Source organism: Delphinapterus leucas, chromosome 10 (genome assembly GCF_059928025.1).
Source record: "Delphinapterus leucas isolate spDelLeu-1000000601 "Yukka" chromosome 10, BTC_Dleu_Yukka2, whole genome shotgun sequence".
Taxonomy (NCBI): domain Eukaryota; kingdom Metazoa; phylum Chordata; class Mammalia; order Artiodactyla; family Monodontidae; genus Delphinapterus; species Delphinapterus leucas.
The window spans coordinates 61,229,822-61,242,717 of NC_143138.1; the positions used below are offsets into that span (position 1 = coordinate 61,229,822).

Genomic DNA, 12,896 nt, shown 5'->3' on the forward strand with positions numbered 1-12,896 from the left:
TGTCAGACATCACAAAACTATCTAAGTGGTCATCTCATCCCTGAGTTGGGGGGAGGGAGGCTGAGTTGGAGGGGCAGGGTGATAATGCCAAAAGAGGAGGGGCGACCCTCTCCCCAGGCCAAAACTCTGAGAACCGCCCACAGCCCCACAGGAGCTACCTCAAAGGACCTGGAGTAAATGACTCACGTCTGGTGACATTCACACACATTCTGGGACTGGATTCCACCTTCCCCTGGGAAAGTGGGAAACCTCCAGGTCAAGGGGTCAGGAGTGGAGCGGGCAGAAATAAAGCCAGACTTAAGGCATTTTCTAAGATCAGATAGGAGCCAAGCCCAGAGCTTACTGCTTCTCTTAGGAAGTCCCTGGGCCCAAAGTGGTGTGTGCAGTCCGAGTCTCTCGGATACTTACTTATCCTTGGGGACAGGGCTTATTTGGGAGAAGGAAACGGAACAGGACTGATCCAAGAGCAGGCACCTAGCAAACTCCCCTACCCTGCGGAGACATAAGTAAATTAAGTGACGGGGAATGGGAGGGATGCTGCAAATGTTGCAGGTCCCGGGGTTCCCAATGAGGAACCGCTCCGCTCCGCGCTCCCTGAAGATACCCCGCGGCTACATCCAAACCTCTGAAGGGTACCTTAGAATCGGCTCCCGACCTCACCAAAAAGCAGCGGAGCTGGAGGGGAGGGAGCAGGAAGGAGGAGACCAGGATGAAGCTGAAGTGAGCACCTCACACCCCGCAACAGCCGCTCCTCCCCAGGCAGTCCTAGAACCCGGCCAGAAGCTATCGACTCCGGTTCTTAGTCCTGCGCACCGGCCGTGACCTTGAACGAGTCCCTGATTAGTCCCATTTTACAGAAATTAAGAGTGGGAAAGAATCAAGTCCGTCGCGCTGGGTTGCTCCGGGCACTTACCTGATGGTTTAAGGCGCCCCGCCGGCGCGCCAGGAGCGTAGTGGGTGCGCGGTGAACCGCAGCCCAATATCTACGCGGCCAGTGGAATCGCAAACCGCGAAGGAAACGCAGAGCTGAGCTCGGACCCCGGCAGCGGGAGAAAGGGGCGGTTCCGATTCTGCGACGACCCCCTAGCAAGTTCGATGCCCCCCCAAGACCCTCCGCAGAGGTGGACTGGCAGTGCCTCAGGGCCCTGGCTCAGGACGCGCACGGGGTGTACGGGGACACGAGAGACACCTCCATACACCCACCCCCGAAGTTGCGGCAACGTACGGGGGAGAGTGGCGCAAAGCTGCCGGAGGGGAGGGGACAGTACTCACACGGGCTGGCCGGGCTGGAGCAGGTCGGTACCGGGGTCATCGATGGCGGCAGGGGTCATCGATGGCGGCCGCTCTCAGGCCACCGCGCCTCGGGAAGCCTGGGGCACCTGCCGCAAAGCGCCGCGTGGATTAGGAAGCAGCGAGCAGCAAGGCAGGGGCACGGGGCGGTAGGCGCGCCAGATCTGAGCTGCAGCGCTGCGGCGGCTCGGCCGCCAGAAACGTAGCCGCAGCGGGAGCCCAGAGCGGGCGCGGGAGGCGGGAGCGCGACAGCGGTAGCGGCTGCGAGGGAAGCGCCCGCGCCGCAGGCAGCCAGGGCCAGCGTGGACGCAGCCCCTGGAGACACCTGCCGGCCGGGGCGACGACCAATCAGAGGCGCCCGGAGCGGGGGCGAGTGCCGGACACCCGGTGGGAGGGGGGCGCGCGCTCTCGCCCGTGCTGGGGCCGGGGGCGCCTGCCCGACGGGCTTCTCAGGCCCTCCCCTCCGCGCGCGCAGGCGGCCCGCGCGGGAGGGGCGGGGCGCGGCGCGGCAGGGGGCGGGGCTGGGGCTGAGCGCGCCAGGGACGGAGACCCGCGCCCGGCGCTCGGCTCTAGCTTGAGGCGCAGTGCGGTGACGAGGCCCCGGCCCCGGGGTAGCCAGATGAGCCCTCAAGTCATTACCAGCTTTGAAGTAAGGGTTTTTCTTCCCTGCCCCTGCGCCCCGGGCGCCCGGACCCTTCCTGACAGCCGAATGCCTGGTAACCCGAATCCGGGGCCGGCCTGGCTTCCGGAGTGTGGGCGCCCTCCCTCCCCAGCCTCACCGAAGCCGGCGTGTCTCCAAAGACAGCTCTTCCTCACTTCATAGTGCCTGGGTATTTAAAGTCACCGTGGTGACCCATCCCTTGGTCTGGGTTCCTTTCGTCCTCTCCTGAATTTACTGCGCTAACGACACTCCTTCGTTCAGCACACATTGACTGGTTTCGCTCTTGGCTCATAGAGCTGGATCTCCCAGGCTACTGCTCTCCCAAGTGTCCCAAAGCCCCCGTCGCTGCCGCACCGCAGGACTAGTGAGCCCGCGCTGTCACAAGGACGCCCAAAGATTGCTGCCAGTGAGGACCGCATTCGGGCTCTTGCCTGGAGTTCCGGGTCTCGGAAGAAGGACTGGGAGTTGAAAGGTTCCCCTTCAGGCCAGCGCTTCATTGTGCGTTTGCATCCGTGAGGACACAGGGCCCAGAATCTTTCTAAAACGGACTGCCTCAGCCCTAACAACTCGACTGTGGAAGCACATTATCAGTTTTCGCTGCAGGACGGAAGTCGCGCCATCGGAATACAGCTACGTGGGTGATTCCTAAAACCCTGGGAACCGTCTCTCAGGACCATGGATTGAGGCTGTTCTCTCCGTGTAAATTTGCGCAGTAGAAATGGACGGTTCATTTGCTGATCTGTCGGCAGCAGCCAAAAAAGCAAAAACAAAAAAACATTTAAGAAGGGAACTTGGAAGGTAAAGAGTTGATTTCTCTAAAGATCTGGTTTCCTTTCAAGGCGATTTTATTATCCACAAATTGGTTAAAGTGGAAGAAAGTTTGTGTTTTGTTTCTATTTTATTTACATTCAATTTTAACTTTATTTGTCTGTGCTTGATTAACATTGGCAGTGGTACGAAAATTTAAAAGCGCAAATGAATACACGGTTAGCAAGTCTCCCTGCCACCCTTGTCTCCCAGCCTCTCAATTTCTCTTCTGGAGGCAACCATTGCTTTTCACCTTCGTGCGTACCCTCCTAGAGAGAATCTACAACCAAATGTATTTCTCTCATATTCTTATTTTTACCTTTTGTTATACAAAATGGTAGGTCTAACTTCAGGCACAGATGGATTCAGGGGCTCTCAAGTGACGTCAGAAGTATCAATAGAACTGGAATCTCAGCCCCCACCTTGTCTTTCTTCCTCCCTCCCCCTTCCCTCCTCTCTTCCTCCTCCTCTCCTCTCTGCTTTCCTCTGTGGGCTTCATTGTTAAGCTGACTTACTCCATGGTGGCCCCTCCAGCTTCAGGCTTGTCTTCTCAGTGGTTAGGATCCAAGAATGAGGCAGTCTTTTCTTTCCCAGCATGCAAATTAAATTGCCCAAGAAGACTTATTTGCCCTCTTTCAGTCATCCTTTACCCCGTGAGCAGCCTGAGACTTGGGTATTCTGATTGTTTGCAAGGTCAGTGAGATGGACACAGTGGTGGAAGTAAGTTCGCCCAAATGTTTGCAGGTAGTTCATGACTGGTCATTGCTAAGCCACATGTAAATGCTCGTGTTCATTCATGTCCAGACACTGTGAAGACCTTTGCTTTTGCAGCTCGATCCCAGGCCATCAGGGTGAAGTTTGGCATGTAGAATGTGAAAGGATTACTCTCCACATGCGGCCTGCCAGTGGCTGCATCATGACAAAAATGGGGACGGGGTTCAAAGGTTATTTGACATCATACAGGTGTTTGCAAAACTGACCTAATATATAAATTTACCTCTTTACAGACTCAGAATTAAGGTCCTAACATCTTCCCTAAGTTATAAACATTTTAAAAGAAAGACAAATAAATACAGAATAGTTCAATGATTTGGGCAAGTTCACAAATAAAACAGGAAGAAAGTACAGATGGAAATCCAGAGACATTATGAGTCAGAAAGAGCCCCAGCTCCCTATCTGTCATCCTTTAGGTCAGAAACAGGCTTTTGTTCTTCACCTGAGCTATTATTCATTTTTTTTAACATTCCCCATGAAAAGTTTTGCACTTGAAGCTGATTTGGGTAACAATGAGCTGACAACAAGATGACCTAAAATGCTCCCTCCACGATTACTCCATCCTGAGCTGTCATCCAGCAAAATTTTACCGAGTTCCAGCAATATCTACCCCTTCTTTGGCCCCTCATGAGTCACAGGCTGTGCTTGCTTTTCCATTTTCTGCGTGATCTTGACCACTGTAAGAGTTTTAATGGATCCTTCCTTTGTCAAGAAGAGCTCATTGACTTTTGTGCACCAAGGAAATGTATCGGGTCTTCTTTTATTTTATTATTTATTTATTTAGGCTGTGCTGGGTCTTAGTGGTGGAATGCGGGATCTTTAGTTGAGGCATTCGAACTCTTAGTTGCAGCATGCATGCAGGATCTAGTTCCCTGACCAGGGATCAGACCCGGGCCCCATGCATTGGGAGCACGGAATCTTACCAACTGGACCACCAGGGAAGTCCCTTGTGTTTTCTTTTAAAATGTGACTCAGACAGTCTGTTTCTTAGCCATAAGATTGACGAATTTATACTGGCAGGAAAAGGACATGTCTCAGGAGGATTCTGGGTAGAATTAAAAGAGCATTAATCACAAGACTGGGGTGCCAGTCTGACCTTACCATTTCCTGTCTGTGTGACCTTGGGCAAGTTACTTAACTTTGTTGAATCCCAGATTCCCTACATGTAAAATATGGTGTAATCCTCTCCATTGCCCTTTATTGTTATTAATTGATACAATGCATGTGAAATTGCTTTGCACATAATGAGATTTAATATATGTTAGTTATCTAAAAATTACAATTTTTATCCTGAAAAATGGACTTATAAGGGAAATTTCTATGCCATTTTGTGGCATTCTCTGGCATAGAAGTGGTGAGACCTTCACCCACTACTTCCCTATCAGCTGAAACATAATATCTGATTTTTAAAAAAATGTATCTCTCCCTCTTCCATGCCACTTAGCACTTCTTATGTAATATTTGGGTACATCTCCAGTCTTCCCAGCTAGACTGGAAATGTGTTGAAATTGGGACCACATCACATCCTTGTTTCCTATGGGCACCTGGAACATTATCTTGATAAATTGTAGATATCCAATAATTGTGTGTTAAATGAAAAGTAAATGGGTAAAAGGAAAAATTGAAAAATTGGACCTCATCAAAAATTTTAAAAACAGTTGTTCTGTGAAAGACCCTATTAAGAGGATGGAAAGACAAATGATATATTGGGGAATATATTTTCAAATAACATCCAACAAAGGACTTGTATCTAGAATATATAAAGAACTCTCAACCTTCAACAGTATAACCCCCCAAACAAGCCAATTAGAAAATGGGCAAAAGACATCAAGAGATATTTCACCAAAGAGTATATACAGCTGGCAAATAAGCACAGGAAAAGATGCTCAACATTATTAGGAAAATGTAAATTAGAACTATAATGAGGTATCACTACATACCTATCAGAACGGGTAAGATAAAAAACACCAAATGCTGGGGAAAAGACAGAGAAACAGTATCACTTATGCATTGCCGGTGGGAATGTAAAATGGTGCAACCACTCTGGAAAATACTTTGGCTGGGTTTTTTTAAACGAAAATCAGATCTACCATACAACCCAGCAATTGTACTTTGGGCATTTATCCTAGAGAAATGAAAACTTACATTCACACAAAAACTTGTACAAGCCAGTTCACACACAGCCCTACCATGAGACAGCAAAAGAGGAGAGGACCACGACACACATCTAGTTTGCCTATTGAATGAGGGAACAAGATGGACCTCACTGGATTAAGTAAACACTCATGTCTTTGGACAACTCAAGGCGGGGGAAAACTTCAAAATGGAAATCCTGGATTTTCTGCTCTTCAGCAGTGATGAATTAGAAAAATAAAAGACATATGACCAAATGTGTATCTCAAATTATGAAACAGATCATACTGGACTAAATAGTAATAGAAATGCAGAGAAAAGAATTTATTGTTTCTAGTATCTACAGTATTTTTCTATTTTTTAGAACTATTTCCATTTTTTAGAACAATTAATATTTTATTATACAGCTATTTGTTTCCTACAAAATAACAGCTTTTAAAAAGCTTTGCTGCTTTCTGCAATAAAGTGGATTCTATCTTGGAAGGACAATGTAGATGTAATAATAGAAACTTTGTCATTACACTGACTAGGGCATCTAATAAGGGATCCTGATGCTGCTGAGAGATGATGATAATAACGGTATTATTTTATAGGGCATATAGGTGACTACTGACTTACAGAGTCTTGATTTGTGACTCTCTCCTGTTACGATTTTTCTTACTATAAATCGGGTCCCTACAATAAAGCCCAGACTTGGTAATAACCTCTATAGCCAAATCAGATACACTGCTTCTCTGAATCCCAAACCAGTTCAAATCCTTGGCAGCCGACTCAGACTGCAGCTGTGCTAAGGATTAATAAAATTAGCAGTAATACCCAGAAACTTAGGGCCCTGTGTGTGAGTGTGCATCTCCTTCATAACAATCCTCAAACCCTGGGGCTTGGTTTAATTATCTTGATCTTATTCACTGAGGCTTAGCAATAACGTTGCTATTGACATGGCGAAGTCAGGCATCACCAAAGAAAAGGAAATAGATGAGGCTGCCCTGTTTCCCTCTGCCTGATCCTCCCTACCCTGCTCTGCATTTTCATTATTCCATAGCATTTGTCACCCTTTAACACACTATTAACTTCCTTATTCTGTTTCCTATTTATTGTTTGTCTTCCCCCACTGGAACATAAGCTATGGGAGAGCAGAGTTCTTTGTTTTGTTCACAGGTATTTCCAAGTGCCTTGGACAGAGCCTAGCACAAAGGAAGTGCTGGATGAATACGTATTGAATGAATGAAGATGCCAGAGAAAATTTACACCACCATTTACAATTCAAAGATGTTCAGAGGCTTTCGTGTGTGCTGAATATTCATACTGGTATTTTTTCATCAGGTGACCGGAATTTTCATGTATTCTAACGTTCCTTCAAGAAGTGAAGAATCTCTATGCTCTTTGCAATGATATTACCAGTTCATTGAGGATATTCCTCCGCTCAGCAATCCCCCCCTCCACCAGCACCACCACCTTTAAGAAAGAGCCAAGAGGCCTCTGGCTCCAGGAGACAGAAAAGTGGATTTTACGTGGAACATAAAAATCTAAGTAAGGGTGAGGGAAAGGAGAATATAATGTAGGGGAAGTTTCTACTCTGTAGGAAGAGAGGAAAAAAGGAAGGAGCACTCTCTCTTCCAGTAGAGGAAGAGAATAATTTGGAAGGAATGTGAGTACCCTGGAAAGACACTACTTCGTTCTCCCAAGAATCCAGGACTAAATCGTTTCTTGGTCCTTTCAGAAATGTGGAAGGGTGGTGAGAAAATGGAAGCAAAAGAGCATTTGAAGTGGACCCTGAATGCAGAAGGGGCTAGTAGAGTTGAGCCCCTGAGAGACTGAATACACAAATGGACAGCAGCCAGACCATATATGGCAACAGGACTCTGACCCAAGACCTCTCCAGCAACCAGCTCAGGAAGACAGACCACATCTTCTGCAGCAATCAGCCCTTAGTGGACTTGGCCAGTGGCTACCAGCTTCCTTATTTTTTTTGTCCCTGTTTCCAATTAAGACTAAGTAGAGAATGCCAAATATGCTCCCAAACCAATCACATAGGCTGCTTTTCTAGTTAACCTACCTCCAGCTTCCCCCTGCCGACAGCCTCCAATCAGAGCATGAGTGAAGGCTTCCCTCTTTTTCATTATAAAGCTTTCCTAGTCCCCTGCTTGCCTTTGAGTTTGTGCCAAACACAAACTCTAAATAAAAAGCTTCTGTTTGTTCTCATTTGGTGGTCTTCATTTATTTCCATAGTTTTCCTAAAGGTCCCACCAAGACATTCCGCATTGCTTACGACTGCAGACCCCAGCCTTCAACCAGGCTCGATACCCACAGGAGCCACATGTGGCTTGTCAAGTGCTCACCAACACTGCAAGTCAGCCCTGGGTCTGGACTCCACCCTCTCTGTGTTGAATTCCTCAGCTATTTGTTTTCGGTTTTGTTATTGGTCCCCATTTGTTTGGCATCCTTGGAGGAATCAGGTCATTCTTTTCCAATCCATTTTGCTCTCTGTTTTGCGTAGTGTCGTCTAAAAGTGTCCTATGGAGGACAATCACAGGGGAGAACACAGGCATAGGACCTATAAGCTTAAATTTGTGGTTCTCACTAAACCAGAGTCCAATTAAACAAATTTTGCCAAGTTACCAATAAAACTAGGTGAGGTTCTCTTTCTATAATATTTGTTTGTTCTGAGAGCTTGGCTCTTATCCCAAGAGGATGTTCTCTTTGGTTTTCCACCTGCCTGGAGGTGCCAATTGTCAGACCTGCGATCAGAGGCAGCCAACCATCAGGCTGGGAGTCCGAGATACAAAGTGCATATGCATCACTTTGGATTCACTGTTGCCTGCTCTCAAGGATCATCTAAGTCTCAGTCCTCTCCCCCTCGTCCAGGAGAAGCTCCTCCTTTCTACCTGAACTCTTGTTAACAATCCTAATTCTTGTACCTATTGATCTAAATAGCATAACTTCATCAGTGATGATTTGGATCTTCAGTAGCCACTCTGGGAACATTTGACTTGAACAAAATTGTTCATTTGAGAAGCATCTTAGAAAATAAAGGGACTAAGATTTCTCAGTTTTAATGGGCAGCATTTTTTCATGCAGAAGCCTCCAAATGAAATTCTGATCAAAAAATTGCCTCACTGAAAGATCCTTTGACCAAAGTTAAATAGCAACCTGACAAACTTAAGCAACAACAAGCTAGACTCATTTCCTGAATAAATTCTCCCTCTTTGTCCTTCAGTTGCCTCCCTATATCCAGCTCTCCCACTATCCCCCATTTTAAAAATAAATTTATTTATTTATTTTTGGCTGTGTTGGGTCTTCGTTGCTGCGCATGGGCTTTCAGGGGCTACTCTTCCTTGCGGCGTGCGTGCTTTTCATTGCGGATTGCAGTGTCTTCTCTTGTGGCTGAGTACAGGCTCTAGGCACGCGGGCTTCAGTAGTTGTGTCTCGTGGGCTCTAGAGTGCAGGCTCAGTAGTTGTGGCACACAGGCTTAGTTGCTCCACAGCATGTGGGATCTTCCCGGACCAGGGATCGATCCCATGTACCCTGCACTGGCAGGTGGATTCTTAACCACTGCGCCACCAGGGAAGTCCCCCACTTCCCCCTTATCCTTCTGATCTCTTTCCTTCTACACTTCTGTCAACTCCTCCCTCTTCATTCCCTCGTCCAGATCTCCTACCTTTTCCTACTAACTCTCCTAAAACCTCATATACCAATTGTTTCTAAAAATCCATCCCTCCCATGAGTCAGGTATGCCTTGGGCCTGAGCTGAATTAACAGTTATAATTCAGAATTTCTCTAACCCAGACAAGGACAGCTACTATTTGGAGAATTTAGACTTCCTTTGGATATGTATGTCTCAGGGTTACTTGAATTATGTTAACTTGTACACATGTTGGTTAAAATCTCAGATGCTCAATCCTGGATGGCAAAAACTGATTGAACTAACACAGAAAGGAATCTACAGAGTCCCTCTTTTTACAATAAACCCAAGGGTCAAAAGGGGCCTCCCAATTAGGCCAAAAAGCCATACCCAAAAGATTCTCAGTAAAATTTGATTAGATAATTCAATCATGCACGCAGAGAAAAGAGGAAACTGTAGGTGATTACAGCCATACAATCCACTACCTCAGGGATACATCAGTTATCCCTCTATGATCTGGTAACTGGAAGACCCATGCTTTTAGGAGTTTCACCTCTGATATTCTACCCGGCTGCATGCAGAGATGGCAAAAAATTGCAAGGGACTCATGTACTCAATCTTATCATCAACAGGTTAAAGCTGCCTTCCCGCAACATCTTCCTACACAGCCTCAGCCTCCTCATGATCTGAAACCAGGAGATTTCATGTATTGGAAGGGACACTGGAGAAAAACTACTCTTGAACTTCATTGGAAGGGACTTCATCAGGTACTGTAACAACAAATACAGCAGTGAAACTCCAGGGAGTCAGTCCTTGGGTCCATGTTTCACGACTGAAGAAACAATTCAGAATTCCACACAGCTGGTAGGCTGTTCCAGTAAGGGACCGCAAATTTAGGATTCTCAGAATTCCTCTACTCATAGCCAACCTTTGGAAGTAAACAGTTGTCCTAGGACCTTTGGAATATACAGATAGTAGACAGCTTCTGCCCAAGACATGGGACTAAAATCCCATTTTGTTATTCATCTACTTGGTTATAACCATTCTTCTCATTTTCTATAAACCTCTGGTTATTGTCCATCCATCCTGGCCCCTTTTCTCTTCTCTTTCCTCTTTATTACAATTGTTAGATTAAAGCACACTTTCTAACACCCAAACAGTAGCCACTAATCTGAATCTTACTGATTCAGGAATATTTCATCCATCACCATGATCATCACGATAAAAAACTCTGGACAATTCCAGTCTTATCAAGCAAGATCATAGGGAATTACGGCCAATGGCATTTGCATCTACACAAACGAATGAACTTAAATAAATCAACATGCAAATTTGGTAGTGTCCTCTCTCCCAGAAAAAGAACCAATTATTACAACTGGTTCTACATTTGCATTCAACAGCCTTTATGGGATGATGAGCCAATTACTTGCCACCTGGAAGAGATTAATAACGATCCAAGTATGTAACTCGGCTACTGAAGGCCTTTCTTCTGACCTCCCGCTGTCAACAGCTCTTTTTCTCCTGGATTTCCATGTGCCCCCTACTGGATACTATTTCCCTTGCAACCAAGATGCCTGGTCTTGTTTTCCTCAGGCTAATACCTCAAGCACTTTAGGAATAGTATTCCAAGACTTGTCTGTACAGGAAGACCCTAATTCTATATATCACCAACTTAGAAAATTCCAGCTCAGATGCAAGTTCCCAAATGAGCCTACCCTTGATGATTCAAGCACTCCAACTGGGGAAATTACTAATTGTTTATGTGAACAATCAGAGCAGTGTTCCCAATGGTGTGAATCATTCAAGGAGAAAGTACTCTAAGAAGCTTATTAACTTTGGAAGAAGTTATTAGCACTACCATCTCCATTTGGCAGATGAAATACAGACCAATCTTAACTCATCGGCGCAAGTAGTGATGAACAATTGCATTGCTCTAGATTTCTCTTTGGCTAGTCAGGGAGGTGTCTGTGCCATTGCTAAAACTTCTTGCTCTACTTAGATTAATGAAACAGGCAAAGTCGAACAGGCAATACATTGCCTTCTGGAGAAAACTACTTGGCTTTTTAAAGTTGTTCCTCATAGCCCATAGAATTTGTTCACTTGGCCTAGGTTGAGCAATTGGGTTCCTGGTTCTAAAGCTTCTTATCTTATAGGGACTGTTAATTATTCTTGTCTTTGTCAGAGATCATGATACTGACCCCTTGCATTTTGTCCAGAATCATGACTCCCCCTGCACAGCTGCTCTCTCGCCAGCTAATCACCATGATGCTACAGCAACAAAAAGCTCAAGATGATCTTGCAATACAGTTGACCATGAAGACAACCGAACAATTGCCAAACAGTGACGATCTGGATCTGTTTCCTTTCCTGAATTGGTCTGAACATCATGCAAGTGAAAGGATGACCGCAAGGGGGACTGAGAGACTGAATATACAAATGGACAATGGCCAGCACAATATATAGGGCAGTAGAATATTGACTTAGAACCTCTGCAGCAGCCAATTCAGGGAGTGAAAACACAACCTGTACAGCAATTGGCCTAGAACAATTAGCACTTTGTTAATAATTGCCAACTTTTCGCCCCAGCTTCCAACTGAGGACCAACCAAAGAAAGCCAAACATGCTTTCCAAACCAACCTCGTAAGATGCCCCACTTCTAGTTAGCCTACAGCCAGATTTCCTATGCCAACAAAACCTTCAGTCAGCACATACCTAAAGCCTTCCTTTTTTCTTTCAGTATAAAGCTTTTCTACACTCCTGCCTGCCTTGACTCTACCAAACACTAGTTAGTGATGGTGGCTTCTCATTTGCATGGTCTCCATTTATGTCCACAGCCCATCTGGAATTCTAGAAGGAGACAGACTCACTTGGATCCCATCTGGCAACACAGAGCAGCTGCTGCCAAATAGGAATGGAATTGTGGCAGATTTAAAGTGAGAAAGAACAGGAGATGGCACCGTGATATTCCCTTGGCTCCTATCCAGCAAGGAAGGAATTCATAAATCTCTATATACTCCCTGTGAAAGAATGTGGACGGTACTAGGAGTTGAGAGAGCCAGCAAGCTTGTAGGGGCCACTGTTGGGGGGGACTGGGCAATACTGCTGCAGGGGATGTGAGGTGGTTTGCCATTGGAACTGATACAGGATTTGTCTGAAATTCAGAGGCTCTGTGATGACATTAAGAGCCAAAGGGGGGTCAGGTCATCAATGGAAAGACCGCAAATCCTCACCATGCCAAGAACACTATATTAGTTGCTGTGTAACAAACCAACTCAAAACTTAGCAACTTAAAACAGTAAGCATTTATTTAGCTTATCATTCTATGGGTTGGCTGGGTGGTTCCTTGAATTGGGCTGGCCCGACTTTTATTGCTAGGCCCATTCAGGAAGTAGGTTGACTGATGGCTGAATGATCTAGGATGGGCTCACTCACTGAGGTCATCTAACAATTCCTTTTAGTGATTTTCTGTGCTTTTCCTTCACTACTTTTGTTCTCTCTCCACCATTCTGAAAATAAGCCATAGTTGCAATTTCAAGGCATTTACAAAAACATTTTTGAATATTTATCAGTTAATCAGCAAGCACAGTGATGCTCCTAGGAATAATTTA

The 12,896-nt window shown here is 45.8% G+C and overlaps 1 long non-coding RNA gene across 1 annotated transcript in view; it reads left to right on the top strand.

Moving 5' to 3' along the window:
• The window catches only part of LOC149748256 (uncharacterized), a 349,957-nt gene extending 338,756 nt beyond the window's left edge, over nucleotides 1-11,201 (top strand). Inside the window, exon 3 of the long non-coding RNA XR_016394713.1 lies at nucleotides 9,921-11,201. This is a non-coding gene — a long non-coding RNA (uncharacterized LOC149748256). The remainder of the gene's footprint in view (nucleotides 1-9,920) is intronic.
• The last annotated feature ends 1,695 nt before the right edge of the window (nucleotides 11,202-12,896 follow it).